General features: G+C 50.1%; 1 long non-coding RNA gene across 1 annotated transcript; it reads left to right on the forward strand.

Annotated features, from left to right (window-relative positions):
• Positions 1-1953: 1953 nt before the first annotated feature.
• Positions 1954-12153, forward strand: LOC142925180 (uncharacterized). Its single transcript, XR_012942261.1, has 2 exons — positions 1954-2713; positions 11788-12153. It is a non-coding gene; the product is annotated as an uncharacterized LOC142925180 (long non-coding RNA).
• The last annotated feature ends 15359 nt before the right edge of the window (positions 12154-27512 follow it).

Consider the following 27512-nt stretch of genomic DNA (forward strand, 5'->3'; position numbering starts at 1 on the left):
CTGAAGCCCTCATGTAGTTGTGTGGTGGTGGTAGAGTTAACAGTAGTTTCGGGGGGCTGGGTTACTTCTGGGCAGAAGTAAGCTCCTTCTTCGCCTTGCGCATGAACGCTTTCAGGCGGTAGCATTCCTGAGTGGAGAAACCAAACCTGTCGATGTTGTGGAAAATTTGTTGGGATGCTTTGAGGAAAGCGGTGAGGTCAGGGAAATTGGCCCCGACCCTAACTTGACGCTTCCTGAAAGTTTTCCCGAGGAAGCTGTGGATGTCTCCAGGTGTGTAATTGCACTCGCTGTTGACTTGTGAGTAGCCGAGTTCACTCACATCGTCCTCTCCTTCGGTCTCCGATACCTCGTCGTCCGAGTCCTCCAGCTCGTCAAACTGTGACTCGGCAGAAACCTCGTTTGCCGTTGGTGATGGCAGGGCCTCATTGGGAAGAGGGTGGCTGCCCTCTGGTAGTGGAGGGTCTTTTGCTCTCCCCTCGGGTGAGGTGAGCCGGCCTTCGTCGCCTTCCTGCAGTGTGGCGCCATTAGGCGCCGCACCGGCTGGTGGTTCCTTTTGCACTGAGGATGCTGAGGCGGCGTGCGGCAATGGCGGTGGGGGTGTTGGCGGTCCTTGTCCCACCGTGTTGTCCTCAGACGGGTCGCCATCGAGCATGTCTTCATGTTCATTCCCCGCAATGCCGTCTAGGACGGCGCTCGCTGGGGGGCGTTGCTCGTCCTGCTCTGTGACTTTTGGGTAGGGCTCGTGATCGGTGGTGGCCACGCGTTTAGGGTTAGGGGCCGCGTGGCCTGCTCCGCCATAGCCGGGCCTCACTCTGAGCTTGCACGAGGTGATGAGGGTGAAGCCCTCGTCATCTTCGTCGTCGGTGGGCGGCTTTGTGCAACCGGTCGCTGAGCAGCAGCTGGCACTCATGCAGTGGTGGCTGCTGCTGCTGAGGTTGCGATGGCTGCGGCTGCTGCGGCTGCTGCTGCTGCTGAGGCTGCGGTGTCTGCGGCTGCTGTGGCTGCTGCTGCGGCTGCTATTGTTGTGCAAGCTGCGGTGGCTGCTGCTGCTTCTGCCGGTGCTGCTGAGGCTGTGGTGGCTGCTGCTGCTGCTGGCGCTGTTGCTACTGCTGCTGCGTGATGTTTGTTGCAGGCTGCACGTTTTTTTCCTTTTGGTTTGCCCGTGCAGTTTACACGGGCATGGCCGAAGCCACCGCACACTTAGCAGCGTGGCAACGCAGTGGAGACGTACACGGTGTCGGCGTAGCCTTCCGAAGTGTACTTAAAGTTCACGTTGAGTTCCGTGTTGTTGCGATTTAAAATCTTGAAAGTTTGTCGCTTAAACGACAAGACGTGCGCCATTTCTGGGTCCCGTGTGCGCCCAGGGGCAGCGTGATGATTCGGGACACAACTTTGCCGAACCGCTCAAGGTCTCGTTGTAGGTCGGCAGTTTTGAGGAAAGGTGGAGGGCGTTGGAGATGAACACTTTTCGCGCGGGGGAGGAGAGAGGTGTGCATTGCACACATATCTCCCCCCTGAAGGTGAGCCCCGTGGCAATAACACGCGCCACCATCTCCGCGTTGGTGAAGAGGACCACGTAGCCACGGTTCATGGGAATCGCGGCGATGACGTTCCGCTTCCCCACACACTGTCCAGCGGCGTCTATCACGTCGTCCACCTTTATCTCAGGTGGCGGGAAGCAGAACAGTCCGTGTTTGGCGGTTTGAGAGATATCCTCCGGCGTAGCGTGGCATTGTAAGTAAGTAAATAAATAATGAATTAACTTCGTTAGCTGCACGAATGAAAGGAGAGAACAAGACAAGAAGAGATGGGTGGAAAATAAGAGTGGGGGTAGGGGGGGGGCGCAGGGTGGCGACAGGAGAGAGAGAGGGGGGGCCGTGAGCAGGTGTTGTCACGAGCGTCCCGTGGCGTGATGGGTGCTGTGGGGGCAAGGAAGCAGCAGTGCTGAGAGAGGGGGGAAGAGAGCAGAGAGGAGGGGAGTGAGAAAGAGGAGCGATTTTAATGTTTTGCAGTAAAGCAGAAGAATAGGAAGGATGTAACAGAGGTGGGAGGAAAGGTAGTGGGTGCAGGGCTGTGAGTAGGCCGCAGGCTTGCCGAGTAAACGAGTGTGATGAGAGGAAAAAGAGATGCAGAAGTGAGAGACATCACGAGTCTGTGTTGTTGTTGGAGGCACTCACAGAGGTGGAAGGGAGACGATGATGAGCACTCGAAGGTGCTTGGAGATTTAAAGAGGTCGCTGGAAAGTGCAAAAAACGAACGTCAGGCGAGGCTAGGATGCATACATAAAACTAGGCCCTCACTAGCAGGTAATGTAATCGCCAGGAGCACGGGCAGACACACGCTCTCCCCAGCATGCACAGAGAGACAGAGTGAGAGAGAGAGACAGAGATACTTTTTTGACTTTTAAACAACTTTTATTGCCGCCAGCAGCAAAAGCACTGGAGGCGATTTCGATATGAAATACACAAAGTCACCAGCAACACAAATGAAAATAAACGTTACAAATCCACGCGCTGTGGCGCTAAAAAGCACCGTGCACAACACGAAAAAAAGTCACGTGGTGGTGGTTGTGGTCATTCGCGCACGCCACGTTGACGAGCGAGCGCTTCAGAAGGTGATCACGTGGGGTGCCGTCCACGCTGGAACAGAGAGGGGCTTGTCCGGCTCCCCAGCGTTCCAAGAAGACGCTCTGCACATCACCGACATGTGTGTGGTACGTGGCGTGCTCCAGACGGAGCCGCGCCTTGAGCAGGTCTCTGAACACTGGAAGCAGCACAGAGCAGCCGTCAGTGTCACCTTGCAGCGTCTTGTTCCTCGTTCTGTACACCGCCAACTTCGCCTGAGCACAGGCGAAGTTGGCGAGGTCATGGCGCTTGTTAGACAGGTAAGGTACCACCCCATATACGAAGCAGCTGTTGTAGAAGGGTACCCCCAGTTTCCTGAAGATGTCCCCCAAAAGGCGGAACGTTGAGTTTAAGCCGCTGGCAGTGTAAGTACTGATGGGGCAGATCCTCCCTGGCACCGCAGGAGATGCACCAAGTCTGTTACCCCTGGCGAGATTCGGCTGAGCCACACGGCCATTGGCAACGTGCAGTGTGCCAACCTCCACTGGAGGTCACCGCAGCGTTTGGTTACGGGAGACTTGTACATTTGTTTCCACTGAGGGGCGGTCGCAATGAGGGGATGAGGGGAGAGACAGAGAGAGACAGAGTGAGAGACAGAGAGTGAGAGACACATTGAGTGAGTGGGACACACGCAGACACAGAACGACCCATAGAGACATACACAGATAAAGAGGCACACACAGAGGTAGCGTGATACACACAGACAGAGCTATATACAGAGAGACATACACATACAGAGAGAGCGACACAGTGACACACACACAGAGCGACATAGAGAGAGAGAGAGACACACAGAGCGACACAGTAACACACAGAGAGCGACACAGTGACACATACACAGAGCGACATAGAGAGACACACACAGAGCGACACAGTGACACACACACCGAGCGACATAGAGAGAGAGAGACACAGAGCGACACAGTAACACACAGAGAGCGACACAGTGACACAGACAGAGCGACATAGAGAGACACACACAGAGCGACACAGTGACACACACACAGAGCGACACAGTGACACACACACACAGAGAGCGACACAGTGACACACACAGACAGAGCGACATAGAGAGACACACACAGAGCGACACAGTGACACACACAGACACAGAGCGACACAGTGACACACACACAGAGCGACACAGTGACACACACAGACAGAGCGACACAGTGACACACACACACAGAGCGACACAGTGACACACACACAGAGCGACACAGTGACACACACAGAGCGACACAGTGACACACACACACACAGAGCGACACAGTGACACACACACACAGAGCGACACAGTGACACACACACACAGAGCGACACAGTGATACACACACAGAGCGACACAGTGACACACACACAGAGCGACACAGTGACACACACACACAGAGCGACACAGTGACCCACACAGACAGAGCGACACAGTGACACACACACAGAGCGACACAGTGACACACACAGACACAGAGCGACACAGTGACACACACACACACACAGAGCGACACAGTGACACACACACAGAGCGACACAGTGACACACACAGACACAGAGCGACACAGTGACACACACAGACAGAGCGACACAGTGACACACACACAGAGCGACACAGTGACACACACACACAGCGACACAGTGACACACACACACAGAGCGACACAGTGACACACACACAGAGCGACACAGTGACACACACACACAGAGCGACATAGAGAGAGAGACACACACATACAAAGCGACACAGTGACACACACACACAGAGCGACATAGAGAGAGAGACACACACACAGAGCGACACAGTGACACACACACAGACAGAGCGACACAGTGACACACACAGAGCGACACAGTGACACACACAGAGCGACACAGTGACACACGCACACAGAGCGACACAGTGACACACACACAGAGCGACACAGTGACACACAGAGCGACACAGTGACACACACACAGAGCGACACAGTGACACACACAGACAGAGCGACACAGTGACACACACACAGAGCGACACAGTGACACACACACACAGAGCGACACAGTGACACACACACAGAGCGACACAGTGACACACACAGACACAGAGCGACACAGTGACACACACAGACAGAGCGACACAGTGACACACAGAGCGACACAGTGACACACACAGAGCGACACAGTGACACACACACACAGAGCGACACAGTGACACACACACAGAGCGACACAGTGACACACACAGAGCGACACAGTGACACACACACAGAGCGACACAGTGACCCACACAGACAGAGCGACACAGTGACACACACACAGAGCGACACAGTGACACACACACAGAGCGACACAGTGACACACACACACACAGAGCAACACAGTGACACACACACACAGAGCGACACAGTGACACACACAGACACAGAGCGACACAGTGACATACACAGACAGAGCGACACAGTGACACACACACAGAGCGACACAGTGACACACACACACAGCGACACAGTGACACACACACACAGAGCGACACAGTGACACACACACACACAGAGCGACACAGTGACACACACACACAGAGCGACACAGTGACACACACACAGAGCGACATAGAGAGAGAGACACACACACAGAGCGACACAGTGACACACACACAGACAGAGCGACACAGTGACACACACAGAGCGACACAGTGACACACACAGAGCGACACAGTGACACACGCACACAGAGCGACACAGTGACACACACACAGAGCGACACAGTGACACACAGAGCGACACAGTGACACACACACAGAGCGACACAGTGACACACACAGACAGAGCGACACAGTGACACACACACAGAGCGACACAGTGACACACACACACACACAGAGCGACACAGTGACACACACACAGAGCGACACAGTGACACACACAGACACAGAGCGACACAGTAACACACACAGACAGAGCGACACAGTGACACACACAGAGCGACACAGTGACACACACAGAGCGACACAGTGACACACACACACAGAGCGACACAGTGACACACACACAGAGCGACACAGTGACACACAGAGCGACACAGTGACACACACAGAGCGACACAGTGACACACACAGACAGAGCGACACAGTGACACACACACACAGAGCGACACAGTGACACACACACAGCGACACAGTGATACACACACAGAGCGACACAGTGACATACACACAGAGCGACACAGTGACACACACACAGAGCGACACAGTTACACACACAGACACAGAGCGACACAGTGACATACACACACACAGCGACACAGGGAGAGAGAGACACACAGAGCGACACAGTGACACACACAGAGCGACACAGTGACACACACACAGAGCGACACAGAGACACACACACACAGAGCGACACAGAGACACACACACACACAGAGCGACACAGTGACACACACAGACACAGAGCGACACAGAGACACACACAGACAGAGCGACACAGTGACACACACACAGCGACACAGTGACACACACAGACACAGAGCGACACAGTGACACACACTGAGACAGAGCGACACAGTGACACACACACACAGCGACATAGAGAGAGACACACACACACAGAGCGACACAGTGACACACACACACAGAGCGATACAGTGACACACACACACAGAGCGACACAGTGACACACACTGAGACAGAGCGAAATAAAAATAACAAAAGGACCCAAGGTAAGAGAAAGAGAGAGAAATAGAAACACCAATTGGTGCACCCTCAGTGTCATTTCGTGTCACGGACAATCGCTCCAAGCGCCTCGCTCAGAGCATGAGCCGGGCCCGCTCGAGGAGTGGTGAGGGAGGGGGGAGGTAGGGAGTGAGGGAGGGGGGAGGGAGGGGGGAGGGAGGGAGGGAGGGGGGAGGAGAGGGGGGAGGGTCGGGGGGAGGGACGGGGGGTGACTGTTTTGTCTCATCCACCACACGGTGTTCATCCACCACTGCAGGGAGGGGGAGGGGAGGAGGGAGGGGTGAGGGGGCAGGGAGGAGGGCGGAGGGGAGGTAGGATGTTGTGAGGAGGGAGGGGAGGGGTAGAGGAGGGAGGGGAGGTAATAGAGGAGGGAGGGGAGGGAGACTGCTTCGTCCCATCCACCAAACTGTTCAACCCCGACTACTGCAGCGAGGGGACGGCGTGGAGAGAGCCGGGCAAAGATGTCGCTGACAAACCTCGCCCCGTGCCGGCCTCGATGTTTCTTTTGGCGTCGCGGATTTTGAAGTGCGCGCCGATGAGGCGGGCGGAGCGGTCGCGGGTCGCCTTCGCTGCGAGACCCCAAACAACGCGACAAACGACGATAGAGACATGGGACGACATCGCTCGTGATCATTCTCATCATCATCAATGTCATTCATGAGCGGCAATTATCATCATCAATGTCATTCATGAGCGGCAATTATCATCATCATCAATGTCATTCATGAGCGGCAATTATCATCATCATCGGAAGCCAGATGCATTGGTCATCGGCAGCATTATCATCAGCAGAAGCAGCACAAGTAGACCAATGATATTAATCATGATTGGAAGCAGATTAATGAGTCATCATCAGCATGCTCATCATCAGCAGCAACGCCGTCATGCTTATTATCATTCTAATGATCGTCATAGATGTCATCAGCAGCAGAATCATTAGTTACCGTAAGTGGCAATTGTCATTATAATCATCATCAGCAGCAGCAGCAATATCAGCAATAATAGTTATTACAGCAGCAGCAGAAATAGTATGACGATGATGCTTGGTTGGAATCGTCTGCGAAACGTCGGACAATAATTGTAAAATTTTGGTCGCTGGTTCACCGTAACCGGTTTTTGCTGGGGGGTTGGAGGGGTTGGGGATCCAATAGCCACGTTTGTCCACGTGGCGACCTGCTTGGCACGAGCAAAACTATACAAATGAAGACTAAAAACGTACAGAAACATACGTACAAAAGATGTTTACAAAAATATATAACAGGTATGAAGATGGGGACACTGCCCGAAACGTCGCCTATTTTATATATATGATAAAAAAAATTGGAAAATAATGTTTAGGCCACAAAATGTGATTATTGACACGGGATGTTTTGGATACTGTTATTAATAGAGAGTGCGCACAACGCCTAACGTAGCAGCATCATCAGCAGCATCATCAGCAGCAGGATCATCAGCATCATCATCAGACAGGATCATCAGCAGCAGCATCAGCAGCATCAGCAGCACCATCATTAGCAGCAGTATCAGCAGCAGCATCATCAGCAGCATCATCATTAGCAGCAGTATCATCAGCATCATCATCAGCAGCTGGATCATCAGCAGCGGCATCATCAACATCATCAGCAGCAGCATCATCTGCAGCAGCAACATCATCATCAACAGCAGCATCATCATCAAAATCATGAGCAGCAGCATCATCTGCTGCAGCATCATCTTCATAAGCAGCAGCATCACCATCAGCAGCACAGCATCGTTTTCCAGCAGTGTTGGTCCCTAACAGCAGAGCTAACTTGAGACTAAAGTTGCGTTCACATCGGAGCCGGCAGACGCAGCTGCTCACAGACGCACGGACCCTCCGATAATCCCTCAATGGGGGAATCTGCAGACGCCGAGAGATTCTTCAACGGATGTTGTAACAGCTATGCGCCCGCAGGCTACGTGCCATGCTGTGTCTCTTTGTGTAAAACGTGTTTATTGTTATGATCGCTTCGATATTCTACCCCCACAAATCGTTACAAGTCTTGTGAAGATTGACAGAGCTGTTGGGGGTGGTGAGGTTTTAGAGGTGAGGGTTACGGGGTTAGGGTGAGGTGCGCGGGGTGGGAAGACGGGTGGGGGGGAGCGGTGGAGTGGAGGGGTGAGTGTTTTTGTACGTGTGTATGTTGAGAACTTCTCTCGCACCGTACGTAGCCAACCGCGCTCACCGGAGGTGCGGGGAGATGGGCAATAAACGTCGATGACTTTGATTGACCCGTAGTCTCCCGATAAAAAGACGCTCCACCAATGTCAGACGCACCTCAAACCTCGTGAACAAAAGCGCAAAGATCACCCGTGTAGCCTCAACACACCGTCGGGGCAAATGCTGTTAGCGAGCACTCATGAAGGCAGGTACGGCGCACGAGGGGGTGGGTGACCAGCACCACGCCCGGCCGCATTTATCTCCCCAGTGACGATGTTTACACACCGCACCAGGTACTCATTTGAGGCTGAGTCGACCTAGGGGAGGCCCAGGGCCGGTTCAGATAATTGTCACTGGGTTCGTAGCACAGCGCGCTAACCACTGCGCCACCGCTCCCACTCACACACAATCACACATTTATACGGCACCCACTGGATTATACACTCAACAACGCAGTCGTCAATAACATTGCGTGGCCTTGGAAGACAATGTATACAATATCGGACGTTTCGGGCCATGACCCTTCTTTGTAGCACATAAATACAGAGGCTAGAAAGATCGAGGTGACAAGGGTTAAGGCTGTTCGACCTGGATTATAAGACGCACACCCCTCCCCCCAACGTCTACTTTAAAATGCACGTGGGCAAGATTCGTCTTTGATCCGGAGAAATCGGTGCTAGTTGACTTAAAATTAGTACAATGGATAGGCGTTTACCTCTAGTGGTAGTGCCTTACGCCAACAACCCCTCGCTAAGACAGCCGAGCAATCCACCGTTCTACCACGCGCGAACACCCCAGCGCTGTGAGCGAGCAGCTATCGAAGCCGGTAGGTGTGTGGGTGGAGATGGTGGTGCAGCGGTTTAGCGCACTGCGCTACCAACTCGGCCACTCCGGTTCGATTCGACACCAGTGACGATTATGTTGAACCGGTCCTGGGCCTCCGCTGGGTCGACTCAGCCTCGAATCAGTACCCGGTGCCAACGTGTAAACGTCGCCACTGGGGAGACAAAGGCGGCCGGGCGTGGTACCGGCCCATCCACCCCCTCGTGTGCCGTGTCGTCCTTCATAAGGTGCTGCTCGCTAACAGCACTTGCCCCAACGGTCTGGTCAAGGGGATCTTTGTCTTTGGTGGTGTCGCAAGTTGGGTTTTGGTTAGAAGCTCAGCGAGGTAGACGGACGGATCACGCGTGACGGCGGAGCTGGTGATTGTGGATTTATCAGAAACAATGCCGGACTTTCCGAGATCAAAACAGCTTTGTGTCATAATTATCCTTCACAAAGCCGTCATTTACGCACAGATACCATCTCGAGCTCCCATCGCTCGGAGGCACGGGGGGGGGGGGCAGTCGATGGGTCTCGGCAAGACGCACGTCGAGATGACACCACCCTCCGCCTCCATCACCTCCTCCCTCCCCTCCCTCGCTCCCTCCCTCCCCTCCTTCACGCAAACTCACAACGCCGCCTTTGAAGCGATGGAATGTCTCATTCAGAGTTTTCGCCACCACCCCCTCCACCCCCCCCATATATTTACAAAACATTCCCGGGGCTGTCGGTCCGAGGCAATACGTCCGAGCGTGTTCTTTACCCTCGTTGTTGTTGTTGTTGATGTTGTTCCGCTTGTTTACCCAAGAAAGGTTCACTTGAGTCCCATGACTCCTTGTCAGGAGGGTGGTGCCAGTATTTGTGGTGGGCCGGTGGGGGGTGAATGGTTGCTGTGTACAATCCCAATCGAGTGATTTTGCCGTGTTAAACTAAAACTATAAACGGTTAACCTTGTTTGGTATTTTACCGGGTAAGGTCCCACTGAGCTGTATTGCTCCTTTTCAGAAGCGACCTGGCCACAAATCATTGCTCAGCGAAGTGGCTTATCACTTTGGGGAATGTATAACAGCCCAATACTCTAAAGGTGTAATGTTGATTCTAAATGTGGGGAGGAAAACCCAGAGGAGCCGGAAAAAAACCTCCACGCGACCACGGAGAGAGAGAGAGAGACACGCAAACTCAAAATATACAACAGGCGCCAGGGTCGGGTTTCGAATACCAGGTGAGGTTAGTTAACGTCTCGACACTGCGGCGCCTTAATTACAGCGGTTGTAGCATTGATCCGATGCATCGCACACGGAGGGAGTGCTCTTGCCAACAACATCTACCGATCAATCCCAGCAGCCACTGCATAGCAGGCCTCATGATGACATGGCGGGTATAATGAAACAATTGCAAGTTAAATAATTTGTTTGGTGAAGGGGCTTACTGCGGCGTTTGGCACGGGGTGCACAAGCACACTTAACAACAACAGCACTCGGCACGTCGATCGCTCTCTGTGACCAGAAAAACGAACGAAACGGGTGGACATCTCCACAAATCTGGCTGTCGCCTGATGAAGCTAGTTGTAATTAATGGCGAAACGTCGGACTCAGTTTGTAAATGTTGTGGCTTGGCTCTCCAACACACCGGTGTGCTGTACTAGTGACGAATTGGCACATTCTGTTTACGTGACAACCCTTACTAGTTGGCTGTGTCGGGTGGTGGTGGGTTTTAACGACACGACATTTATATTTTTACGCGATCTTACTTAAAAAAAACTCTATTATGGATGATACTGGTCGCGAAAGCCTCCTACTGCGTGTTAAACCCCCATACAAAAAACACATCGATATATAATAGACGACGTTTTGGGCAATGTCCCTCCTTCATAGTGCCGTGATGTGACCAAGGGCCAAAGAGATCGAGTTGACAAGGGCCACCGTTGGGTTTATTGGCTCCGAAGCGCCGTTAGTGAAGGCGCAGCCCTGCAATTGCCTGCAACCACCGCTGCTGGCGGCAGGGAGCTCCACTAGAGGGAGTTCTCAGCGAGAGGGCACTTGAGCGGTTACCGACCCACGCTGAGCGGACACGGGTTGGGAGAAGACGTGGGGGCGTTCCCACACTTTACCCCACCACCACCACAACCACCACCTCTACCACCACAAGCGAGCTGCCGACAATCGTAGACTTGGCTGTGGTGTGATGGCGCACCCCATTTACATCGCGAGTCAGGAATGTGTTTTTAGGCTGCAGGAGGAATCCGATGAGCTCCGAAGCCCTCTCTCTTTTTTATTTTTTACAGATGCCCAGGAGGGAACACGGGGTCAATCGGTGCGGCCGACTGCCGATGGGGCTGACTGCTCCTCCTGCTGCTGCTGCTGTGGTTAATGAGTGCGTCGGAGCGTTTGAACGAGTCGTGGGCAGAGTGTAAGGGTTATATCGTCACCGTTGTCGTCTTGTGTCCGGGCTTGCAGGCATCGGAATCGACTTGGAAACGTGCCTGGGTTTGGTCTCCGCTGGAAAGGGTCGCAAGTCGAACGCGGTGGGCGTTTTTGTGGGAGCCATCCAGGATCTCCCCCCCCTCCACCCCCTGCAGGGCCTCACTGAGCAGCTTGCTCGGGTGGACAAGAGGGGCAAAGGGAGGGGAGCCGCGCCAGGAGATGGAACCGAACCTCTAGATTGCAAAGTCACCGTGTGCCTAAACATTGCCGGCATGGCCCGAGTGTTCGGGGAGGGGGGGGGGTACAACGCCCTTCACAAACTGGACTACTTTATTCATTTATTTTCAGTAGTTTACAGTTAAGATTCAAAATAAATATATTAATTATATGCAACCGCGATTTCCTCGAGTGTGAGAGAGAGAGCGAACTCCTACACCCCCCGCCCTTTACTCCCGCCTGTGATTGTCGGGCTGTCTGCTGTGGTGGTGCTGCTGCTGCTTGACACGACTCTGCCTGTAATCCAGCACCGGACAGGCGACAGCGAGGGTTCGTGGATCACCGCACGGAATGGCCTCTGAAACTTCCTTCACCGCCGTGGGCCTCAGTCGAGGAGGCGCCACAACCCGGGCTCGACGGGAGAAGTTGCGGTGCAGCGGGGGATAGAGTGTTTCCCCCTCGCACGCCGGCGTGTGTTTTCTCCGGCTGCTCCGGTTTCTTTAGGTTGTTGTCTCCCCGCGCACCTCCGATTAGCACTTACGGTGGGAAAGAAGCTCAGCGTACATACATACATGCCACTTGTACAATAGAGAAAGTAACCGACGAAAAAATAACACACGCTCATCGTTAATTTGCATCTTTAATATATATTAATATATTAATAATAAACATTAATAAATATATAATCCAAACCCAATTTGCAGCGGCAGGACTCTCCTAAAGAAAGGAGTCCTCGGAACGAATCGCCCCACGTGTTTTGTTGACGTAACAAACCCTTCGGGTGGTGGCGGGTTGAACGACGCAGTTAAATTCACGCGAGGGAACTCCCCCCCCAGCCGCTCCACTGATGACTCGCGCGCGTGGTGCTCACGGATAAAGCAGCCGGAGTCGCCGGGCAGGATCTCGATGGCAGCTCTCACTTGAGCCAGCAGGTGGCGACGTCGTTCCTCAACCACCCACCCCACACCACCGCTGGACCCGTGCCCTCTCGCACCAAAAACATAGACGATTTCTTTTATTTTGACTTAAAGCTTTCGTGACTGCAGGGATTCATAGTCTTTGGTTCTTTCGGTAAAGGCACCTAGATAGAAAATATATATATAACACAAATCAAAATCTCGATCGTCATCTTTCCTCCTGATGATGATCGCTTGTGTTGTGATCGAGACGTCGTGTGTTTTTAGTTTTTATTTTAATTATTTAAAAAACAATTCTATCTACGTGACTTTTTCCGAAAGAACCAAAGAATATTATTTATTTCATATCTTTTTTTAATCAGTTAAGGTTCCCAAACGGAGCTATGTTGTTGCGATCTGGTTATCACGAATGATAAACGCGACGAAGTGGCTTATCACGTGGACATTTCTCGCAGCCAGATACTCTGCACGCGTGAAGTCTATTCTAAATGTGGAAGGGGGAGGAGGGGGGGGGGGACCGGAGGACCCAGAGAACAATCCACGCGACCACGGGGGAAGAGACAGAGAGAGAGACACGCAAACTCCAAATATACAGCAGCAGCAGGCGGCAGGGTCGGGATCGAACCCACGACGTCCTGTAAACCAGGCAAGGTAGTTAACATCTCCTAGCCACCGTGATGATGAGCGAGAGAGACACGCAAACTCCAAATATACAGCAGCAGCAGGCGGCAGGGTCGGGATCGAACCCACGACATCCTGTAAACCAGGCGAGGTAGTTAACATATCCTAGCCACCGTGATGATGAGCAAAAGAGACAAGCAAACTCCAAATATACAGCAACAGCAGGCGGCAGGGTCGGGATCGAACCCACGACGTCCTGTAAACCAGGCGAGGTAGTTAACATCTCCTAGCCACCGTGATGATGAGCGAGAGAGACACGCAAACTCCAAATATACAGCAGCAGGCGGCAGGGTCGGGATCGAACTCACGACCTCCTGTATACCAGGCGAGGTAATTAACATCTCCTAGCCACTGCGCTTGCTCTATGTGATTGTTTGTTGAGGCTGCAGCAAGCTTCCTCCCCCACACGTCAATTATCCTCACTCACTCGCTTTCGTTCTTCCCTTAACGCTCACTGTCAATCCCTCGCTTAACCCCAACTCCCCATTTCCCCAAACATTCTCCATCACGAGTTACCATCCCTCGTCCCAACTTGCCTACCCACTCATCGCACTCACTCAGCCATAAATCAGCCACTTCTCACATTCAACGCAGTTCATTTCACTCATCGTCATCTTCACCCCCACACTACCATCCTTCACATCATCATCATCATCATCATCCCACACTACCATCCTTCACATCATCATCATCATCATGATCCCACACTACCATCCTTCACATCATCATTATCATCCCACACTACCATCCTTCACATCATCATCATCACACACTTCACATCCTTCACATCATCATCATCATCATCAAAAACTACCATCCTTCACATCATCATCATCATCATCCCACACTACCATCCTTCACATCATCATCATCCCACGCTACCATTCTTCACATCATCAACATCATCCCACACTACCATCCTTTTCATCATCATCATCCCACACTACCATCCTTCACATTATCATCATCGTCATCATAACGCCACACTACCATCCTTCACCTCATCATCATCATCATCATCCCACACTACCATCCTTCACATCATCATCATCACGCCACACTACCATCCTTCACATCATCATCATCATCATCCCACACTAGCATCCTTAACATCATCATCATCATCCCACACTACCATCCTTCACATCATCATCATCATCATCCCACACTACCATCCTTCACATCATCATCATCATCCCACACTACCATCCTTCACATCATCATCATCCATCTCACGGTTGTTGCCGTGCCATTGCTAATTTTTGGTTCTGTTCATCGCCCGGGTTAAAGCGCTGTATTTATTAAAGTGAGGTAAGATAAGCCCATTTGTATGGCATTATTTTTGCTGTGCTATGGTCGATTCTTCATGCTTATTATATATATGCGTGTGTTTGATGATTGAACGTGTTCAATACCTGTTTAACGTGACGAATGAATACGTTGTCCGTGACGGAGGTATCTTCTATGTGCGCTGCGTTATTGTGACACATCGAGGGTATTTTAACACAAGGTTACTGACGAATGCATGGCACTCTTCATGAAGAATCCCAACATGCGGCAACAGACGCCGTGCCACGTGCTGTTGGCCAATCCGCTGCTCGGATGGAGAGTGGCCGCGAGCCGCGCGGATGGCGGTGGGGTGGGGGGTGGGTGGGGTGGGGGGTGGGTGGGGTGGGGGGTGGGGTGGGGTGGGTGGTGGGGTGGGTGGGGTGGGGGGTGGGGTGGGGGGTGGGTGGGGTGGGGGGTGGGTGGTGGGGTGGGGGGTGGGGTGGAAGTGGGGTGGGGGGTGGAAGTGGGGTGGGGGGTGGAAGTGGGGTGGGGGGTGGAAGTGGGGTGGGGGTGGGGTGGGTGGGGTGGGTGGGGTGGGGGATGGGGGGTGGGGGATGGGGGGTGGGGTGGGGGGTGGGTGGTGGGGTGGGGTGGGTGGGGTGGGGGGTGGGGGGTGGGGTGGGGGGTGGGGGGTGGGGTGGAAGTGGGGTGGGGGGTGGAAGTGGGCTGGGGGTGGAAGTGGGGTGGGGGGTGGAAGTGGGGTGGGTGGGGTGGGGGGTGGAAGTAGGGTGGGGGGTGGAAGTGGGGTGGGGGGTGGAGTGGGGTGGGGGTGGGGTGGGTGGGGTGGGTGGGGTGGGGGATGGGGGGTGGGGTGGGGGATGGGGGGTGGGGTGGGGGGTGGGTGGTGGGGTGGGGTGGGTGGGGTGGGGGGTGGGGGGTGGGGTGGGGGGTGGGGGGTGGGGTGGAAGTGGGGTGGGGGGTGGAAGTGGGGTGGGGGTGGGGTGGGTGGGGTGGGTGGGGTGGGGGATGGGGGGTGGGGTGGGGGATGGGGGGTGGGGTGGGGGGTGGGTGGTGGGGTGGGGTGGGTGGGGTGGGGGGTGGGGGGTGGGGTGGGGGGTGGGGGGTGGGGTGGAAGTGGGGTGGGGGGTGGAAGTGGGCTGGGGGTGGAAGTGGGGTGGGGGGTGGAAGTGGGGTGGGTGGGGTGGGGGGTGGAAGTAGGGTGGGGGGTGGAAGTGGGGTGGGGGGTGGAGTGGGGTGGGGGGTGGAGTGGGGTGGGGGGTGGAAGTGGGGTGGGTGGGGTGGGGGGTGGGGGGTGGAAGTGGGGTGGGGGGTGGAAGTGGGGTGGGGGGTGAAAGTGGGGTGGGGGGTGGAAGTGGGGTGGGTGGGGTGGGGGGTGGGGGGTGGAAGTGGGGTGGGGGGTGGAAGTGGGGTGGGGGGTGAAAGTGGGGTGGGGGTGGAAGTGGGGTGGGGGGTGGAGTGGGGTGGGGGGTGGAGTGGGGTGGGGGGTGGAAGTGGGGTGGGTGGGGTGGGGGGTGGGGGGTGGAAGTGGGGTGGGGGGTGGAAGTGGGGTGGGGGGTGAAAGTGGGGTGGGGGGTGGAAGTGGGGTGGGTGGGGTGGGGGGTGGAAGTGGGGTGGGTGAGGTGGGGGGTGGAAGTGGGGTGGGGGTTGGAGTGGGGTGGGGGGTGGAAGTGGGGTGGGGGGTGTAGTCGTCCCGCCATACTTCACCACGATGGGACAACATCGACTTCTCGTGCGTGGGGGAATCCGTCACTGTGAGATTTCGTGTCCTCCCCACCCACCCACCCCCGGGAGAACAGACGTCGAACCCCGGCATACTAATGTGGAATTTACCGTTAGTGCAGCCGAGCACCACGACCTATGCGCGCATTTGAGCCGGAGGGGGGGGGGGCGACTTGAGATTCATCAGCATTATTATCAGCACCAGCAATAATCCATCCACTGTTGGATGAAGGCCTCTCAAAGCCTCGTCGGTTGTGGGGATTGTTTGACCATACTTCGCCAGTCTGTGCATTTCGGGCTGATGCTGTGGGGTGGGGGGTGGCGGAGAGAGAACCCAGGACCGATTCAGATATCACTCGCCGCTGACGGTAGCCGTGGCTGGGAATCGAATTAAGGTTATCGGAGTCTCGCTCAAGGAGCAGTGGGTTCACCACTACTCCACCGCTCTCCCCATATATACGGTCCACCCACAAGGTATGCTCAGTGAACCTCAAGACATATCCAGTAGAATCCTGCTCAAGATGTTTGACCAAATCTACTATCGCCATTTAAGTAAAGTAGTGGAAAATCTGACCTATGGTGTGAACGAGTCTCGTGGAACCATCACCACGCTGGTGTCCAATTCACCAAGAGATGATCGAGTGAGTGAGGGACATTCTAATGATGTTCTAGAAGGGATAGAGAGCTGAGTCAGTGATGGACCTTCTCATGATGTTCTAGTAGGTCTAGAGAGCTGAGTGAGTGATGGACATTCTAATGATGATCTAGAAGGGATAGAGAACTGAGTGAGTGATGGACATTCTCATATTGTTCTAGAAGGGATAGAGAGCTGAGTGAGTGATGGACATTCTAATGATGTTCTATAAGGGATAGAGAGCTGAGTGAGTGATGGACATTCTCATGATCTTCTAGTAGGGCTAGAGAGCCGAGTGAGTGATGGACATTCTAATGATGTTCTGGAAGGAATAGAGAGCTGAGTAAGTGATGGACATTCTAAAGATGTTCTAATAGGGATAGAGAGCTGAGGGAGTGATGGACATTCTAATGATGTTCTAGAAGGGATAGAGAGCTGAGTGATATACATTCTAAAGATGTTCTAGAAGGGATAGAGAGCTGAGGGAGTGATGGACATTCTAATGATGTTCTAGAAGGGATAGAGAGCTGAGTGAGTGATGGACATTCTAATGATGTTCTAGAAGGGATAGAGAGCTGAGTGATGAACATTCTAATGATGTTCTAGAAGGGATAGAGAGCTGAGTGAGTGATGGACATTCTAATGATGATCTAGAAGGGATAGAGAACTGAGTGAGTGATGGACATTCTCATCATGTTCTAGAAGGGCTAGGGAGCTGAGTGAGTAATGGCCATTCTAATGATGTTCTAGAAAGGATAGAGAGCTGAGTGATGGACATTCTAATGATGATCTAGATGGGATAGAGAGCTGAGTGAGTGATGGACATTCTAATGATGATCTAGAAGGGATAGAGAGCTCAGTGAGTGATGGACATTCTAATGATGTTCTAGAAGGGATAGAGAGCTGAGTGAGTGATTTACATTCTAATGATGTTCTAGAAGGGATAGGGAGCTGAGTGAGTGATGGATATTCTAATGATGTTCTAGAAGGGATAGAGAGCTGAGTGAGTGATTGACGTTCTAATGATGTTCTAGAAGGGATAGAGAGCTGAGTGATGGACATTCTAATGATGATCTAGAAGGGATAGAGAACTGAGTGAGTGATGGACATTATCATGATGTTCTAGAAGGGATAGAGAGCTTAGTGAGTGATGGACATTCTAATGATGATCTAGAAGGGATAGAGAGCTGAGTGAGTGATGGACATTCTAATGATGTTCTAGAAGGGATAGAGAACTGAGTGAGTGATGGACATTCTAATGTTGTTCTAGAAGGGCTAGGGAGCTGAGTGAGTGATGGATATTCTAATGATGTTCTAGAAGGGATAGAGAGCTGAGTGAGTGATTGACGTTCTAATGATGTTCTAGAAGGGATAGAGAGCTGAGTGATGGACATTCTAATGATGATCTAGAAGGGATAGAGAACTGAGTGAGTGATGGACATTCTCATGATGTTCTAGAAGGGATAGAGAGCTTAGTGAGTGATGGACATTCTAATGATGATCTAGAAGGGATAGAGAGCTGAGTGAGTGATGGACATTCTAATGATGTTCTAGAAGGGATAGAGAACTGAGTGAGTGATGGACATTCTAATGATGTTCTAGAAGGGCTAGGGAGCTGAGAGAATAATGGCCATTCTAATGATGTTCTAGAAGGGATAGAGAGCTGAGTGATGGACATTCTAATGATGATCTAGATGGGATAGAGAGCTGAGTGAGTGATGGACATTCTAATGATGTTCTAGAAGGGATAGAGAGCTGAGTGAGTGATTGACATTCTAATGATGTTCTAGAAGGGATAGAGAGCTGAGTGAGTGATGGACATTCTAATGATGTTCTAGAAGGGCTAGGGAGCTGAGTGAGTAATGGACATTCTAATGATGTTCTAGAAGGGAAAGAGAGCTGAGTGATGGGCATTCTAATGATGATCTAGAAGGGATAGAGAACTGAGTGAGTGATGGACATTCTCATGATGTTCCAGAAGGCATAGAGAGCTGAGTGAGTGATGGACATTCTAATGATGATGTAGAAGGGACAGAGAGCTGAGTGAGTGATGGACATTCTAATGATGTTCTCGAAGGGATAGAGAACTGAGTGAGTGATGGACATTCTAATGATGTTCTAGAAGGGCTAGGGAGCTGAGTGATGGACATTCTAATGATGCTCTAGAAGGGATAGAGAGCTGAGTGAGTGATGGACATTCTAATGATGTTCTAGAAGGGATAGAGAGCTGAGTGAGTTATATACATTATAATGATGATCTTGAAGGGATAGAGAGCTGAGTGAGTGATGGACATTCTAATGATGTTCTAGAAGGGATAGAGAGCTGAGTGAGTGATATACATTATAATGATGATCTAGAAGGGATAGAGAGCTGAGTGAGTGATGGACATTCTAATGATGTTCTAGAAGGGATAGAGAGCTGAGTGAGTGATTGACATTCTAATGATGTTCTAGAAGGGATAGAGAGCTGAGTGATGGACATTCTAATGATGTTCTAGAAGGGCTAAAAAGCTGAGTGAGTGATAGACATTATAATGATGTTCTAGAAGGGATAGAGAGCTGAGTGAGTGATTGACATTCTAATGATGTTCTAGAGGGGATAGAGAGCTGAGTGAGTGATGGACATTCTAATGATGTTCTAGAAGGGCTAGGGAGCTGAGTGAGTAATTGACATTCTAATGATGTTCTAGAAGGGATAGAGAGCTGAGTGATGGACATTCTAATGATGATCTAGATTGGATAGAGAACTGAGTGAATGATGGACATTCTCATGATGTTCCAGAAGGGATAGAGAGCTGAGTGAGTGATGGACATTCTAATGATGATCTAGAAGGGATAGAGAGCTGAGTGAGTGATGGACATTCTAATGATGTTCTAGAAGGGATAGAGAGCTGAGTGAGTGATTGACATTCTAATGATGTTCTAGAAGGGATAGAGAGCTGAGTGAGTGATGGACATTCTAATGATGTTCTAGAAGGGATAGAGAGCTGATTGATGGACATTCTAATGATGTTCTAGAAGGGCTAGGGAGCTGAGTGAGTAATGGACATTCTAATGATGTTCTTGAAGGGATAGAGAGCTGAGTGATGGACATTCTAATGATGATCTAGATGGGATAGAGAGCTGAGTGAGTGACATATATTCTCATGATGATCTAGAAGGGATACAGAGCTGAGTGAGTGATGGACATTCTAATGATGTTCTAGAAGGGATAGAGAGCTGAGTGATGGACATTCTAATGATGTTCTAGAAGGGCTAGGGAGCTGAGTGAGTAATGGACATTCTAATGATGTTCTTGAAGGGATAGAGAGCTGAGTGATGGACATTCTAATGATGATCTAGAAGGGATAGAGAGCTGAGTGAGTGATGGACATTCTAATGATGTTCTAGAAGGAATAGAGAGCTGAGTGAGTGATTGACATTCTAATGATGTTCTAGAAGGGATAGAGAGCTGAGTGATGGACATTCTAATGATGTTCTAGAATGGATAGGGAGCTGAGTGATGGACATTCTAATGATGATCTAGATTGGATAGAGAACTGAGTGAGTGATGGACATTCTCATGATGTTCCAGAAGGGATAGAGAGCTGAGTGAGTGATGGACATTCTAATGATGATCTAGAAGGGATAGAGAGCTGAGTGAGTGATGGACATTCTAATGATGTTCTAGAAGGGATAGAGAACTGAGTGAGTGATGGACATTTTAATGATGTTCTAGAAGGGCTAGGGAGCTGAGTAATGGACATTCTAATGATGATTTAGAAGGGATAGAGAGCTGAGTGAGTGATGGACATTCTAGTTATGTTCTAGAAGGGATAGAGAGCTGAGTGAGTGATGGACATTCTAATGATGTTCTAGAAGGGATAGAGAGCTGAGTGAGTGATTGACATTCTAATGATGTTCTAGAAGGGATAGAGAGCTGAGTGAGTGATTTACATTCTAATGATGTTCTAGAAGGGATAGGGAGCTGAGTGAGTGATGGATATTCTAATGATGTTCTAGAAGGGATAGAGAGCTGAGTGAGTGATTGACGTTCTAATGATGTTCTAGAAGGGATAGAGAGCTGAGTGATGGACATTCTAATGATGATCTAGAAGGGATAGAGAACTGAGTGAGTGATGGACATTCTCATGATGTTCTAGAAGGGATAGAGAGCTTAGTGAGTGATGGACATTCTAATGATGATCTAGAAGGGATAGAGAGCTGAGTGAGTGATGGACATTCTAATGATGTTCTAGAAGGGATAGAGAACTGAGTGAGTGATGGACATTCTAATGTTGTTCTAGAAGGGCTAGGGAGCTGAGTGAGTGATGGATATTCTAATGATGTTCTAGAAGGGATAGAGAGCTGAGTGAGTGATTGACGTTCTAATGATGTTCTAGAAGGGATAGAGAGCTGAGTGATGGACATTCTAATGATGATCTAGAAGGGATAGAGAACTGAGTGAGTGATGGACATTCTCATGATGTTCTAGAAGGGATAGAGAGCTTAGTGAGTGATGGACATTCTAATGATGATCTAGAAGGGATAGAGAGCTGAGTGAGTGATGGACATTCTAATGATGTTCTAGAAGGGATAGAGAACTTAGTGAGTGATGGACATTCTAATGATGTTCTAGAAGGGCTAGGGAGCTGAGAGAATAATGGCCATTCTAACGATGTTCTAGAAGGGATAGAGAGCTGAGTGATGGACATTCTAATGATGATCTAGATGGGATAGAGAGCTGAGTGAGTGATGGACATTCTAATGATGTTCTAGAAGGGATAGAGAGCTGAGTGAGTGATTGACATTCTAATGATGTTCTAGAAGGGATAGAGAGCTGAGTGAGTGATGGACATTCTAATGATGTTCTAAAAGGGCTAGGGAGCTGAGTGAGTAATGGACATTCTAATGATGTTCTAGAAGGGAAAGAGAGCTGAGTGATGGGCATTCTAATGATGATCTAGAAGGGATAGAGAACTGAGTGAGTGATGGACATTCTCATGATGTTCCAGAAGGCATAGAGAGCTGAGTGAGTGATGGACATTCTAATGATGATTTAGAAGGGACAGAGAGCTGAGTGAGTGATGGACATTCTAATGATGTTCTCGAAGGGATAGAGAACTGAGTGAGTGATGGACATTCTAATGATGTTCTAGAAGGGCTAGGGAGCTGAGTGATGGACATTCTAATGATGCTCTAGAAGGGATAGAGAGCTGAGTGAGTGATGGACATTCTAATGATGTTCTAGAAGGGATAGAGAGCTGAGTGAGTTATATACATTATAATGATGATCTTGAAGGGATAGAGAGCTGAGTGAGTGATGGACATTCTAATGATGTTCTAGAAGGGATAGAGAGCTGAGTGAGTGATATACATTATAATGATGATCTAGAAGGGATAGAGAGCTGAGTGAGTGATGGACATTCTAATGATGTTCTAGAAGGGATAGAGAGCTGAGTGAGTGATTGACATTCTAATGATGTTCTAGAAGGGATAGAGAGCTGAGTGATGAACATTCTAATGATGTTCTAGAAGGGATAGAGAGCTGAGTGATGGACATTCTAATGATGATCTAGATGGGATAGAGAGCTGAGTGAGTGATGGACATTCTAATGATGTTCTAGAAGGGATAGAGAGCTGAGTGAGTGATTGACATTCTAATGATGTTCTAGAAGGGATAGAGAGCTGAGTGAGTGATGGACATTCTAATGATGTTCTAGAAGGGCTAGGGAGCTGAGTGAGTAATGGACATTCTAATGATGTTCTAGAAGGGAAAGAGAGCTGAGTGATGGGCATTCTAATGATGATCTAGAAGGGATAGAGAACTGAGTGAGTGATGGACATTCTCATGATGTTCCAGAAGGCATAGAGAGCTGAGTGAGTGATGGACATTCTAATGATGATGTAGAAGGGACAGAGAGCTGAGTGAGTGATGGACATTCTAATGATGTTCTCGAAGGGATAGAGAACTGAGTGAGTGATGGACATTCTAATGATGTTCTAGAAGGGCTAGGGAGCTGAGTGATGGACATTCTAATGATGCTCTAGAAGGGATAGAGAGCTGAGTGAGTGATGGACATTCTAATGATGTTCTAGAAGGGATAGAGAGCTGAGTGAGTTATATACATTATAATGATGATCTTGAAGGGATAGAGAGCTGAGTGAGTGATGGACATTCTAATGATGTTCTAGAAGGGATAGAGAGCTGAGTGAGTGATATACATTATAATGATGATCTAGAAGGGATAGAGAGCTGAGTGAGTGATGGACATTCTAATGATGTTCTAGAAGGGATAGAGAGCTGAGTGAGTGATTGACATTCTAATGATGTTCTAGAAGGGATAGAGAGCTGAGTGATGGACATTCTAATGATGTTCTAGAAGGGCTAAAAAGCTGAGTGAGTGATAGACATTATAATGATGTTCTAGAAGGGATAGAGAGCTGAGTGAGTGATTGACATTCTAATGATGTTCTAGAGGGGATAGAGAGCTGAGTGAGTGATGGACATTCTAATGATGTTCTAGAAGGGCTAGGGAGCTGAGTGAGTAATTGACATTCTAATGATGTTCTAGAAGGGATAGAGAGCTGAGTGATGGACATTCTAATGATGATCTAGATTGGATAGAGAACTGAGTGAATGATGGACATTCTCATGATGTTCCAGAAGGGATAGAGAGCTGAGTGAGTGATGGACATTCTAATGATGATCTAGAAGGGATAGAGAGCTGAGTGAGTGATGGACATTCTAATGATGTTCTAGAAGGGATAGAGAGCTGAGTGAGTGATTGACATTCTAATGATGTTCTAGAAGGGATAGAGAGCTGAGTGAGTGATGGACATTCTAATGATGTTCTAGAAGGGATAGAGAGCTGATTGATGGACATTCTAATGATGTTCTAGAAGGGCTAGGGAGCTGAGTGAGTAATGGACATTCTAATGATGTTCTTGAAGGGATAGAGAGCTGAGTGATGGACATTCTAATGATGATCTAGATGGGATAGAGAGCTGAGTGAGTGACATACATTCTCATGATGATCTAGAAGGGATACAGAGCTGAGTGAGTGATGGACATTCTAATGATGTTCTAGAAGGGATAGAGAGCTGAGTGATGGACATTCTAATGATGTTATAGAAGGGCTAGGGAGCTGAGTGAGTAATGGACATTCTAATGATGTTCTTGAAGGGATAGAGAGCTGAGTGATGGACATTCTAATGATGATCTAGAAGGGATAGAGAGCTGAGTGAGTGATGGACATTCTAATGATGTTCTAGAAGGAATAGAGAGCTGAGTGAGTGATTGACATTCTAATGATGTTCTAGAAGGGATAGAGAGCTGAGTGATGGACATTCTAATGATGTTCTAGAATGGATAGGGAGCTGAGTGATGGACATTCTAATGATGATCTAGATTGGATAGAGAACTGAGTGAGTGATGGACATTCTCATGATGTTCCAGAAGGGATAGAGAGCTGAGTGAGTGATGGACATTCTAATGATGATCTAGAAGGGATAGAGAGCTGAGTGAGTGATGGACATTCTAATGATGTTCTAGAAGGGATAGAGAACTGAGTGAGTGATGGACATTTTAATGATGTTGTAGAAGGGCTAGGGAGCTGAGTAATGGACATTCTAATGATGTTTTAGAAGGGATAGAGAGCTGAGTGAGTGATGGACATTCTAGTTATGTTCTAGAAGGGATAGAGAGCTGAGTGAGTGATGGACATTCTAATGATGTTCTAGAAGGGATAGAGAGCTGAGTGAGTGATTGACATTCTAATGATGTTCTAGAAGGGATAATGAGCTGAGTGAGTGATGGACATTCTAATGATGTTCTAGAAGGGATAGAGAGCTGATTGATGGACATTCTAATGATGTTCTAGAAGGGCTAGGGAGCTGAGTAAGTAATGGACATTCTAATGATGTTCTTGAAGGGATAGAGAGCTGAGTGATGGACATTCTAATGATGATCTAGATGGGATAGAGAGCTGAGTGAGTGATATACATTCTAATGATGATCTAGAAGGGATAGAGAGCTGAGTGAGTGATGGACATTCTAATGATGTTCTAGAAGGGATAGAGAGCAGAGTGATGGACATTCTAATGATGTTCTAGAAGGGCTAGGGAGCTGAGTGAGTAATGGACATTCTAATGATGTTCTTGAAGGGATAGAGAGCTGAGTGATGGACATTCTAATGATGATCTAGAAGGGATAGAGAGCTGAGTGAGTGATGGACATTCTAATGATGTTCTAGAAGGAATAGAGAGCTGAGTGAGTGATTGACATTCTACTGATGATCTAGAAGGGATAGAGAGCTGAGTGATGGACATTCTAATGATGTTCTAGAAGGGATAGGGAGCTGAGTGAGTGATGAACATTCTAATGATGTTCTAGAAGGGCTAAAGAGCTGAGTGAGTGATAGACATTCTAATGATGTTCTAGAAGGGATAGAGAGCTGAGGGAGTGATGGACATTCTAATCATGTTCTAGAATGGATAGAGAGCTGATTGATGGACATTCTAATGATGATCTAGAAGGGATAGAGAGCTGAGTGATATACATTCTAATGATGTTCTAGAAGGGATAAGAGAGCTGAGGGAGTGATGGACATTCTAATGATGTTCTAGAAGGGATAGACGACCAAGTGACCGATGTAAAAAATCCATCGGGTCTCGGTAAACATGAAATGCGTCCATGCAGAGTCGAGGTGAGCAACGTAATAATTTCGCGACACTGATGAACACCCAACGAGGCCTCGCGTTGAACGACGCCGCAATGGGTTTGGATCGCTCCCGAAGGGGCGTGACGTCGACACGAGGGCCTGCGTCGTCGGTGAACCGAGTACTTCGCCGCCCGCAGAGTTGTGACGCTTGCAAAGTAAACACAAACAAGAGAGAAGTTCAGCGGAAGACCGCGCGGAACTCGAGAGAGCGCGCGCGTAAATAGGCGACGTTTCGGGCAAAGGGCCTTCTTCGGTGGCAAAAGCGGAGCTGATGAGCCAGCGTAGCGCAAAGCAAGTGCCACTGCAGCGAAACGTCGGCTCCTTTATATACATGTCAATAGGTTTAAGGCCGCACAATGTTGCTGACTAACGTGTTGTTTGTTTGTGGTTTGTGCATTGTTGTTGTTGTTAATTGTGCTTGTGCGTCACTGCCAACGCACCTGCATCGCCAAACAATTAGTTGAGCGAAACAAAGACAAAGATTCCCCCGTTTAGTGTTCACCGACTGTTGTGGGGCAAGTGCTCTTGGGCGAGCTGCGCCTGTGTGAAGGCCGCCGCGGCTCACGCGGTGGTGGTTGGGCCGACAACACGCCCGGCCGCCTTTGTCTTCCCCGGTGGCGACGTTGACGACCCCTGCTCCAAGGTAGACTCGTGCAAGATATTTCGCGGTCGCCCGCCTTGATCTATTCACTCCTGGATGAATGCATCACTCTCCCTCACACGCTCAGCCGTGGCTATCTCTCTCTCTCTCACGGTCCCCACGAGGTAACAATCCGCCCGTGTAGTCTGGCCGTGTTATCGTGCGCTCCCAAAACAGCGGTCGGGAAACGAACGAAACGAAATGACCGAAACCATAAAATATATCTTTTATAAAAATGCCCATCGACTCCGGTGGATGGCCTGAGATGATTTCTGCGTTTGAAATTCCAACTCACCCCAGGGCGGGGGACAAGCAGCAATCCCCGTGGTGTACCCGTGTTTTAGAGTAACGTCCACGTCGTAGTATCATCAACATCATTATTAATTGATGCTTAGCGACTCAGAGAGCGAGCGCCTTCGTCACGCGGTGCCATCGGCGCCTGACGCCTGCGCGATGAGTCACGGCTCGGTGTGTGTCTGTGTGTGTGTAGTGTGTGTGTGTCTGTGTGTGTGTAGGTGTGTGTGTCTGTGTGTGTAGTGTGTGTGTGTCTGTGTGTGTCTGTGTGTGTGTAGGTGTGTGTCTGTGTGTGTAGTGTGTGTAGGTGTGTGTGTGTCTGTGTGTGTAGGTGTGTGTGTGTGTGTCTGTGTGTAGGTGTGTGTGTCTGTGTGTGTAGGTGTGTGTGTCTGTGTGTGTGTAGGTGTGTGTGTCTGTGTGTGTGTAGGTGTGTGTGTAGTGTGTGTGTGTAGTGTGTGTGTAGTGTGTGTGTAGGTGTGTGTGTAGTGTGTGTGTGTAGTGTGTGTGTAGGTGTGTGTCTGTGTGTGTGTAGGTGTGTGTAGGTGTGTGTGTCTGTGTGTCTGTGTATGTGTAGTGTGTGTGTGTTTAGGTGTGTGTTTAGGTGTGTGTGTCTGTGTGTGTCTGTGTGTGTAGGTGTGTGTGTAGGTGTGTGTGTGTGTAGGTGT

The sequence above is a fragment of the Petromyzon marinus genome, chromosome 19 (genome assembly GCF_048934315.1).
Source record: "Petromyzon marinus isolate PM22_M1 ecotype Great Lakes invasive population chromosome 19, UKy_Petmar_22M1.pri1.0, whole genome shotgun sequence".
Classification (NCBI taxonomy): Eukaryota; Metazoa; Chordata; class Hyperoartia; order Petromyzontiformes; family Petromyzontidae; genus Petromyzon; species Petromyzon marinus.